This window comes from Salmo salar, chromosome ssa29, assembly GCF_905237065.1.
Source record: "Salmo salar chromosome ssa29, Ssal_v3.1, whole genome shotgun sequence".
Classification (NCBI taxonomy): Eukaryota; Metazoa; Chordata; class Actinopteri; order Salmoniformes; family Salmonidae; genus Salmo; species Salmo salar.
Window position 1 is genome coordinate 26,682,668 of NC_059470.1, and position 11,844 is coordinate 26,694,511.

An 11,844-nucleotide genomic window follows, 5' to 3' on the forward strand; every position below is an offset into this window, starting at 1 on the left:
CCCTCCCCCTGCACTTCTTCACAATCTCCCTCTGTCTCCTACACCCAGGCTGCTGTGGTCAGAAGGGGTCGTAAATTCCTAAGAAAATGTCCCACCTCATGGCCACAGTATAAAGACAGGGTGTTTTCACGGAGAGACAAAGGAATTCTTCCACCTCACAGGACTGGAGAACCGAACGACATTTATGTTCTGGAGAAGGTATAAAAGATCGGTGAAGAATCCAGCTACGAACTGGTCCGTTTGGTACAATTTTGTGAAACTCATGAGAGACAATACGGCCACATTACCATGGCTCTGTTTATATAATAGCCTCAGTTGTGAGACTTATATCTAATGGTTGTATACAATGAATGAATAAGGATGGAACTGTTTGTGAAATTGTGTAAATGTGATTTTGGACTGTTTAATGAAGGAAACTCAAATTCCCTTTGGAGTCTTAACTAAGTCCTTGGCACGCCCCCAGGGACACAGACAGGACCTGGCGTCATGAGACAGCCTTTTTCTGTATTCCGAATATAACCCCCGCCCAGGGTTTCTATCACCAGACCAGCTTACCTCGAGAAGAGAGGGCCAAGGTTTGACCATGCATTCCTCATTCTGAACTTTAACCATACCACGTGGTTAAGCTCTTAGACTATTGATACCGACAGAATAATAACAAGTCTTTGATATTAATTACTAGTCTGCAGACCGACGAAACATCCGTCCTATAACGACATTAATGAATGTCACTTTGAAATATCCAATATCCATTCTAGAGAGAGAGAGAGAGAGCGCGGAAAACTCTCCAACAGAACCAAACTCTCCAACAAAGATCCCGACGACACACTGAGTGTAAATATATATATTGATTGCAATTCCCAAATGAGTGAGCGTTCATCTGCAAAGGATTAGCATTTCAATTTCAGACCCCACTCCCTCTTTGTGTAACAAGCCGCCATGCCGGTTTAGCCCACTAGGGCACATTCTCCTATCATTTCCTTGTAACCATATCTGTTTTATGCATTTCTGTGAATTATTTAGTTAGTAAATAAATGATTTTAAGACAATTGATGAATGGATGACTCATAGTGAAGACTGGGTTTGTGCAGATAACCAACAATTTACGACGTTTGGAATGAGACTGACGTGAGGTAAACGAATACGTCATTAATCAGAAGACTCAGATCAGATAGTATGATATCTGAAAGTTATATTAGGAAAGTTATAACTTTGTAATCTGAATATTTTCCTTGGTGCCCCGACCTTCTAGTTAATTACAGTTACACGATGAATCAGTTTAATCGCGTAATAATAATTACAGAGAGTTATTTGATAAACATGTCTTCCTTTTTAATGATGCCAAAGCCACGACAGATGGGAGAACCTTCCAGAAGAACAACCATCTCTGCAGCACTCCTCCAATCAGGCCTTTATGGTAGAGTGGCCAGATGGAATCCACTCCTCAGTAAAGGCACATGACATCCCACTTGGAGTTTGCCAAAAGGCACCTAAAGACTCTTAGACCATGAGAAACAAGATTCTCTGGTCTGATGAAACCAATATTGAACTTTTTTGGCCTGAATGCCAAGCGTCACGTTTGGAGGAAACCTGGCACCATCCCCACGGTGGAGCATGGTGATGGCAGCATCATGCTGTGGGGATGTTTTTCAGCAGCAGAGACTGGGAGAGTAGTCAGGATCAGATTATGTTATAATACTTTTATTGCATCAAATGATTGTTTTTATTCGGCGCATGTGACTAATAAAATTTGATTTGTTTTATGCAACAGAATAAGGGGTTGTTAGAACAGTCATCTGTGTGTGTTCTGAGCATGGGCCTCTGGAAGATCTACCATGCCTTTGGTGATACCGCATTCCAGAGCATGAGTTAATGTTTCTGTTCTATAAGGTACCAGGGAGAGATGGCTCCAGTATGGAGTTGGGGGGCCAGACACTGGTCTCTATACAATGAGTTCTCATGTTTTTACAGCAGATACTATTAATTCACAGCAGACAGTATCTTTCATTCAAATCTTAACCTTGTTACCCATTCCATACATCTGTTGTGTGTCATGTAGACTGAAGGAGGAGGGACTTTGCTATAAAATGCTGTGGCTTAAACCAGCTGGTTGAGTTCTCAGTGATCACCTCCAGGGGTGGTTACCGACCAGCTCCATTTCTGAACTAATTAAATAGTAAAGTTTGATTGTTTTGAAGAAATCTTAAGTCTCTCTCCTTTTGATTACAATAATTCGACCACAAGGTTCACCGTCCAACAGGACAACGACCCTAAGTACACAGCCAAGACAACGCAGGAGTGGCTTCGGGACAAGTCTCTGAATGTCCTTGTGTGGCCAAACCATAGCCCGGACTTGAACCAGATCAAACATGTCTGGAGAGACCTGAAAATAGCTGTGCAGCGACACACCCCATCCAACCTGACAGAGCTTGAGAGGATCTGCGAGAAGAATGGGGAAAAACTCCCCAAAAAGAGGTGTAACAAGCATCCTACCCAAGAAGACTCGATGCTGTAATCGTTGTCAAAGGTGCTTCAACAAAGTACTGAGTTAAAGGGTCTGAATAATTACGTAAATGTGTTTTGAGTTTTTTTATTATTATAAATGAGCAAACATTTCTAAACTGCTTTTGCTTTGTCATTATGGGGTGTTGTGTGTAGATTGAAGGGTGGAAAAAAACAATTTTAATACATTTTAGAATAAGGCTGTAACATAACAAAATGAGGAAAAAGTCATGGGGTCTGAATACTTTCCGAATGCACTTTATACACAATGATACACTCCCTACATGCATACATATGCGCTAGTGTTTGTCAGTGGTTATGTTCCCCAGAGGTTTGGTTGAGGTTAACTGGAGGTTTTAGTTGTCAGCTCCTGCTGAGAACAGATCAACATATGGCAGCAAGTCACCACGGCAGTTTGGGATGGAGACAATACTGGAGTCTTTTGAAGGATTGTGACTGTAATTGACTGTGTGACTGCGGGGTGGGTGGAATTATTGAGAGAGCATTGGTGTGTGTGTGCACGCACGTGTGACTGAGTTTTTGTGTGTGTGACAGGTGAGTGTGTGTGTGAGTGATTGAGCACTAATGCAGGTGGGCACGTGCGAGTTTGAGTTCTGGTGTGAATGTGTGTAGGCATGCATGCGTGTGTTCATGGGTATTATGAAAGGTTTTAGAGCGTGTGTGTGCCCAGCTGTGGTGGTGTGATTGACAGCGGGCAGTATTTGAACAAAGCACACAACCCTAATTGCTCCTGTAAGTTGCTCTGGATAACAGCGGCTAAAAAATATTAAATTTTTTACAATTTACATTTGAAAGGGGTCTGTGAGTGGCACACACGGCGTAGCAGGTAGGCCCCACAGCCTGCTTGAACTTATTACACAGACAGACTTCAGCAAATCTTTTAAAGTTTCTCCACAACTTTTCTGTGTGATGTCTCACATCGGTCCTGGACACACGTCAGCCAGATTGCTATGGACATCAATGGCAGCTACCCACTGGCCCCCCTCTTTAACCTGCTCTCTCTCTGCCAGCTATCTGCTGCCTGTTTCAAAGAGCCAGGGAGGTGGTGTGTAACAAGGACTAATGAGGGGGGTTCAGTTACACAATGTGGTGTTTAATAAGGATTAAGGCCATGCTGGATTCAGTTACACGAGGTGGTGTTTAATAAGGATTAAGGCTGTGGGGGGTTCAGTTACACGAGGTGGTGTTAATTAAGGATTTAGGCCGTGGTGGGTTCAGTTACACGAGGTGGCGTTTAATAAGGATTAAGGCCGTGGGGGGGTTCAGTTACACGAGGTGGCGTTTAATAAGGATTAAGGCCGTGGGGGGTTCAGTTACACGAGGTGGCGTTTAATAAGGATTAAGGCTGTGGGGGGGTTCAGTTACACAAGGTGGTGTTTTATAGTCAGGCCATTTCAAAGTGCAGCCATTACTATGGCTTCAAAGTGCCTGTGATATTGAGCAGAACTGGTGTTGTCAGTGTGGCAGAGGGAACCCTTCTAGACACTGAGGAAGTACCTGAAAGACAGGCAGAATGTGTAGCTGGAAAGCACAGTTTAAAGGGATAATCCACCCCAAGCCACTAATGCCATTGATTAACTTTTTTAGGATAGGGGGCAGCATTCGAAATTTTGGATGAAAAGCGTGCCCAAAGTAAACTGGCTGCTACTCAGGCCTAGGATATGCATATAATTGGTCGATTTGGATAGAGAACAAGTTTCTAAAACTGTTAGAATAATGTCTGTGAGTATAACAGAACTGATTTGGCAGGCGAAACCCCGAGCACAATCCATCCAGGGATTTTTTTGTTGTTGTTGAGCTCATTGTGTTTTCCACTATTTTCATTGGGAATCCTGATTTATAAGGGCCCTGGTTGCAGTTCCTATGGCTTCCACTAGATCTCAACAGTCTTTAGAAATTGGTTGATGTTTTTCTTTTGAGGAATGAAGAAGTACGGCTGTAAATTGTTCGTGTCACTGTGAAGGGCTGAAGTCTTTTATTGCGCGTACACAGGAGCGCGCTCCGTGGTATTTTTCTTCGGTATTGAAAACAGATTATCCCGTCTTAAATTTTAGCGATTATTTACGTTTTAGAATAGCTGAGGAAAGATTAGGAACGTTGTTTGAAATGTTTGGACCAAGTTTACAGGTAACTTATTAGATACTTTGTAGGCATGTTGGACGAGTTGAAACCGGTGTATTTCTGAATCAAACGCGCCAAATAAATTGACATTTTTGGGACATAAAGAAAGACATTATCGAACAAAAGGACAATTTGTGATGTTTCTGGGACATTTTGGAGTGCCAACAGAAGAAGATCTTCAAAGGTAAGACATATATTATATGGCTATTTCTGACTTTCGTGTCGCAACTCCCTGGTTGAAAATGATTTGTTATGCATTTGTGTGCTGGACGCTGTCCTCAGATAATCGCATGGTTTGCTTTCGCCGTAAAGCCTTTTTGAAATATGACACTTTGGCTGGATTAACAACAAGTTAAGCTTTATTTTGATGTATTGCACTTGTGATTTCATGAAAATTTAATATTTATAGTAATTTAATTTGAATTTGGCGCTCTGCCATTTCACCGGATGTTGGCCAGGTGGGACGCTACCGCCCCACGTATCCATAAGAAGTTTTAACAGTGTTTAATAACACTATGTGAAAACAATTTTGTGAACAAATGTTCAAACAATCATTTTGTTTTTTTAGCAAGGTTTGTAGAAATGTGAAAATCGTTTCTGGAAATCTGTTGCAGCTCAAATCTACTACAAAACCCACAATGCAATGATCTCTTTCTCTGGGCTGGCTTACTAGCTAGAAAACATAGCTACACACAATAATACCAAAGTCCATATCAGGATGTGAAGCTAGCTAGCTAGCTGTAAAATCGCTTTAACAAACTGCACTATCAATTTAGGAGTCTTACTCACCAAGTTCAACTTGCAGTTAGTCTCTGCCACTGAGCTATAAACAGCATCTCTGCCACTGAGCGAGAGCAGAGTAACGTCACAGATAGAACAATGAGCCAGATATTTCACTGGATGTATCAATGTGAAGCATCCGGTTGGTGTTTTCACTCACTACCAAATATTGTGATGAGATGTGAGTGAGATGGATTTTGGCTGACATGCACATTTTCTCATTGATTTTAAACATTTGATCTCCATACAGTTTTCTGTTTCCAAAACTAGAATCTGGAACATAGTGTTCTGTGTTTTGTAGACTTTACCCTTTGCCAATTGCGTTGTTTAGGAGTGCAAGGGCAAATTGAGTTATTGCATATGTGCACTTCACAGAGTAGGAGTAGGCGTACCCTTACGGAAATATGCAAATAAATGCTAGAAAGCACCGATATAGTATCTCACTAGCTCATGCTTGGCTCTGCACTACTCCTTGTTTGTTCTGCCCACTATGATTAATCTGCTCCCATTGGAAGAGACACGCTGTGGTGTATTTTGGGTTAGTTATAAAAATCTTTAGTAATGTTGCTCTCCCACAGAGATACTTTTGAGGAGATGGGGAAACTCCATTAGAATCGTATTAACGCCCATTGTGTACATTGCCCATAAGTCGACAAAGGGCCACGCGGTGCATTCTGGGACACAGAGGTCTCCTTCAAGGAGTGAATGGAGGTCAATTGGGTGCTAGCTCAAAAACCGAACATTAGCATGAATTTTGTGAACAAGAAGTACCTCATTGCAAATATTTTCCAAGATGTGAGATAATTAACCTTGTTCTCTGTAATATTGTATAGCTTTGGAATCGTGACATTACCTGCTTTCGAAGAAAATAGGCCGGTTTCTCGACCATGATTTTGAGAAGGGATTGCATGACTATTAGCTTAGCAACCGTGTGACCAGCATGACAACATGAATGCTGTGGGGAGACAGTGGGGAGTGGGGAGTTTCTTCATTCATTGCCCAATGGGATTCCTATCTCCTCCTTTCTGTAATAGCTCTGTTTCCCACAGACACACAGGGCGCATTGTACCAAATTATTAAACTCGCAATATTTAGATTGAGCACATCTAAGTGAAATACACTACTTGACCAAAAGTATGTGGACACCTGCTCATCGCACATCTCATTCCAAAATCATGGCTATTAATTTGGTGTTGGTCCCCCCTTTGCTGCTATAACAGCCTCCACTCTTCTGGGAAGGCTTTACTCTAGATGTTGGAACATTGCTGCGGGGACTTGCTTCCCTTCAGCCACAAGAGCATTAGTGAGGTCAGGGCACTGATGTTGGGTGATTAGGCCTGGCTCGCAGTCGGCATTCCAAATCATCCCAAAGGTGTTCGATGGGGTTGAGGTCAGGGCTCTGTGCAGGCCAGTCAAGTTCTTTCACACCGATCTCAACAAACCCTTGCTCTATGGACCTCGCTTTGTGCAGGGCCGTTGTCATGCTGAAACTGGAAAGGGCTTTCCCCAAACTGTTGCCACAAAGTTGGAAGCACAGAATCATCTAGAATGTCATTGTATTGCTGTAGCATACAATGTTTGGGCCTAGCCCGAACCATGGACAAACAGCCCCAGACTATTATTCCACCTCCACCAAACTGTACATTTGGCATCCACCAAACCCAGATTAATCCGTCGGACTGCCAGATGGTGAAGCGTGAGGCGCACAATACTACATCGAGCCATGACTACATGGAGCTCTATTCCACATCAAGTAACTCAGGCTAGCAGTAAAATTAGATTTAAAAAACAGATAAAAGTACACCTTATGGAACAGCGGGGACTGTGAAGCAACACAAACATAGACACAGACACATGCATACAAACACACGATAACATACGCACTATACACACACGTACACATTGATTTTGTGGTGTGGATATGTGGTAGTAGGGTAGGGGCCTGAGGGCACACACTTAATATGTCGTGAATGTATTGTAATCTTTAAAAAAAATTATAACTGCCTTAATTGTGCTGGACCCCAGGAAGAGTGGGTATCCATAATTAATACAAATACTCCAGAGAGTGCGTATCCACTGCTCCAATGGCGGTGAGCTTTACACCAGTCCAGCCGGCGCTTGGCATTGCGCATGGTGATCTTAGGCTTATGTGCGGCTGTTCGGCCATGCAAACCCATTTCATGAAACTCCCGATGTTGCATCCAAGGACCGACGATTTTTACGTGCTACACACTTCAGCACTCGACAGTCCCGTTCTATGAGCTTGTGTGGCCTACCACTTCGCGGCTGAGCCGTTGTTGCTCCTAGACGTTTCCACTTCACAATAAGAGCACTTACAGTTGACTAGGGCAGCTCTAGCAGGGCAGAAAATTGACAAACTGACTTGTTGGAAAGGTGGCATCCTATGACGGTGCCATGTTGAAAGTCACTGAGCTCTTCAGTAAGGCCATTCTACTTCCAATGATTGTCTATGGAGATCCATGGCTGTGTGCTCGATTTTATACACCTGTCAGGAACAGGTATGGCTGAAATAGCCGAATCCACTCATTTGAATGGGTTTCCACATACTTTTGTACAGTACCACTCAAAAGTTTGGACACACCTACTGATTCAAGCTTTTTTTATTTTGACTATTTTCTACATTGTAGAGGAATAGCTAAGACATCAAAACTATATGGAATCATGTAGTAAACTAAAAAAGTGTTAAACAAATCAAAATGTATTTTAAATTCTTCAAAGTAGCCACTCTTTGCCCTGATGACAGATGTGTACACTCTTGGCATTCTCTCAACCAGCTTCACCTGGAATGCTTTCCAACACTCTAGAAGAAGTTCCCACATATGCTGAGCACTTGTTGGCTGTTTTTCCTTCACTCTGTGGTCCAACTCATCCCAAACCATCTCAATTGGGTTGAGGTTGGTTGATTGTGGAGGCCAGGTCATCTGATGCAGCACTCCATCACTCTCCTTCTTGGTCAAATAGCCCTTACACAGCCTGGAGGTGTGTTGGGTCATTGTTCTGTTGAAAAACTAAGCGCAAACCAGATGGGCTGACGTATCGCTGCAGAATGCTGTTGTAGCCCAGCTGGTTAAGTGTGCCTTGAATTCTAAATAAATCACAGACAGTGTCACCAGTAAAGCACCATCACACCTCCTCCTCCATGCTTCATGGTGGGAACCACACATACGGAGATCATCCGTTCACCTACTCGGCGTCTCACAAAGACACAGCGGATGGAACAAAAAATCTCAAATTTGGACTCACCTGACCAAATGACAGATTTCCACTGATCCAAAGTCCATTTATCGTGTTTCTTGGCCCATGCCAATCTCTTCTTCTTATTGGTGTCCTTTGGTAGTGGTTTCTTTGCAGCATTTCGACCATGAAGGCCTGATTCACGCAGTCACCTCTGAACAGTTGATGTTGATGTGTCTGTTACTTGAACTCTGTGAAACATTTATTTGGGCTGCAATTTCTGATGCTGGTAAGTCTAATGAACGTATCCTCTGCAGCAGAGGTAACTATGGGTCTTCCTTTCCTGTGGCGGTCCTCATGAGAGCCAGTTTCGTCCAACCGCTTGATGGTTTTTGCGACTGCACTTGAAGAAACTTCCAAAGTTCTTGACATTTTCCATATTGACTGACCTTCATGTCTTGAAGTAATTATAGACTGTCCTTTCTCTTTGCTTATTTGAGCTGTTCTTTCCACAATATCAATCAAATGTATTTATAAAGCCCTTCTTACATCAGCTGATGTCACAAAGTGCTGTACAGAAACCCAGCCCAAAACCCCAAACAGCAAGCAATGCAGGTGTAGAAGCAGGGTGGCTAGGAAAAACTCCCTAGAAAGGCCAGAACCTAGGAAGAAACCTAGAGAGGAGCCAGGCTAGGAGGGGTGGCCAGTCCTCTTCTGGCTGTGCCGGGTGGAGATCCTGAGACAATGCTGAGTATAGCCCACGAAGATCTCCCCCATGGCACAAACCCAAGGACAGGAAGATCACGTCAGTGACTCAACCCACTCAAGTGACGCACCACTCCTAGGGACGGCATGGAAGAGCACCAGTCAGCCAATGACTCAGCCCATGTAATAGGGTTAGAGGCAGAGAATCCCAGTGGAGAGAGGGGAACTGGCCAGGCAGAGACAGCAAGGGCGGTTCGTTGCTCCAGTGCCTTGCCGTTCACCTTCACACTCCTGGGCCAGACTACACTCAGTCATAGGACCTAATGAAGAGATGGGTCTTCAATAAAGCCTTAAAGGTCAAGACAAAGTCTGCGTCTCTCACATGGATAGGCAGACCATTCCATATGAATGGAGCTTTATAGGAGAAAGCCCTGCCTCCAGCTGTTTGCTTAGAAATTCTAGGGACAGTAAGGAGGCCTGCGTCTTGTGACTGTAGCGTAGGTGTAGGTATGTACGGCAGGACCAAATCGGAAAGATAGGTAGGAGCAAGTCCATGTAATGCTTTGTAGATTAGCAGTAAAACCTTCAAATCAGCCCTTGCCTTAACAGGAAGCCAGTGTAGAGAGGCTAACACTGGAGTAATATGATCAAATGTTTGGGTTCTAGTCAAGATTCTAGCAGCCGTGTTTAGCACTAACTGAAGTTTATTTAGTGCTTTATCCAGGTATCTGGAAATTAGAGCATTGTTGTAGTCTAACCTAGAAGTGACAAAAGCATGGATACATTTTTCTGCATAATTTTTGGACAGAAAGTTTCAGATTTTTGCAATGTTACATACAGTAGATAGAAAAAAGCTGTCCTTGAAACAGTCTTGATATGTTTGTCAAAAGAGAGATCAGGGTCCAGAGTAACGCAGAGGTCCTTCACAGTTTTATTTGAGACGACTGTACAACCATCAAGATTCATTGTCAGATTCAACAGAAGATCTCTTTGTTTCTTGGGACCTAGAACAAGCATCTCTGTTTTGTCCGAGTTTAAAAGTAGAACATTTGCCGCCGTCCACTTCCTTATGTCTGAAACACATGTTCCCAGGGAGGGCAATTTTGGGGCTTCACCATCGAAATGTACAGCTGTGTGACGTCCGTATAGCAGGGAAAGTTTACATTATTCTTCCAAATGACATCACCAAGAGGTAAAATATATAGTGAAAACAATAGTGGTCCTAAAACAGAGCCTTGAGGAACACCGACATTTACAGTTGATTTGTCATTGGACAAACCCTCCACAGAGACAACCTGATATCTTTCCGACAGATAAGATCTTAACCAGGTTAGAACTTGTATGTGTAGACCAATTTGGGTTTCCAATCTCTCCAAAAGGATGTGGTGATCGATGGTATCAACAGCAGCACTAAGATCTAGGAGCACGAGGACAGATGCAGAGCCTCGGTCTGACGCCATTAAAAGGTAATTTACCACCTTCACTAGTGCAGTCTCAGTGCTATGATGGGGTCTAAAACCAGACTGAAGCGTTTCGTATACATTGTTTGTCTTCAGGAAGGCAGTGAGTTGCCTTGCAACAGCTTTTCTACAATTTTTGAGCGGAATGGGAGATGTGATATAGGCCGATAGTTTTTTAAATATTTTCTGGGTCAAGGTTTGGTTTTTCCAAGAGAGGCTTTATTACTGCCACTTTTAGTGAGTTTGGTACACATCTGGGGGATAGAGAGACATTCATTGATGGATTTGGTCTTTTACCAAATAGGGCTATCTTCTGTATACCAACCCTACCTTGTCATAATGCATTAAGAAGGAAAGAAATTCCACAACTTAACTTTTAACAAGGCACACCTGTTAATTGAAATGCACTCCAGGTGACTACCTCATGAAGCTGGTTGAGAGAATGCCAAGAGTATGCAAAGCTGTCATCAAGGCAAAGGGTGGCTACTTTGAAGAATGTCAAATATATTTTGATTTGTTTAACACCTTTTTGGTTACTACATGATTCCATATGTGTTATTTCATAGTTTTGAAGTCTTCACTATTATTCTACAATGTAGAAAATAGCAAACATACAGAAAAACCCTTGAATGAGTAGGTGTGTCTAAACTTTTGACTGGTACTGTATATATAGTGTATATACTTTGTCATGAGGTTACAAACGGATGGATGTGTTCTAGACCAGAATGCCTATACCATCTATTGGTTGATTTGGCGATCTGGAGTGCAAGTAATTGTTTTAAAAGCATTATGAAATATGATAATGTGTTATCCCCTTTCTCCAGTGACAGAAATGATGTAGCTAGGATGTGTTCCAACATGATTTCCTGATTTTGAGACGGACCACTTAGAAGTTCAATCATGGGCAAATGTTTTGTTTTACCCACTGTTCTATAAGCTTTCACCAAATTGACAAGACTTTCATAAAACAAATTCTGAAGGTGGATTATCCCTTTAAAGATTTACTTTGAAGAAATCGATCAGCCATTTCCTGGTTGCAAAAATTCAAATAGTTTGTGCA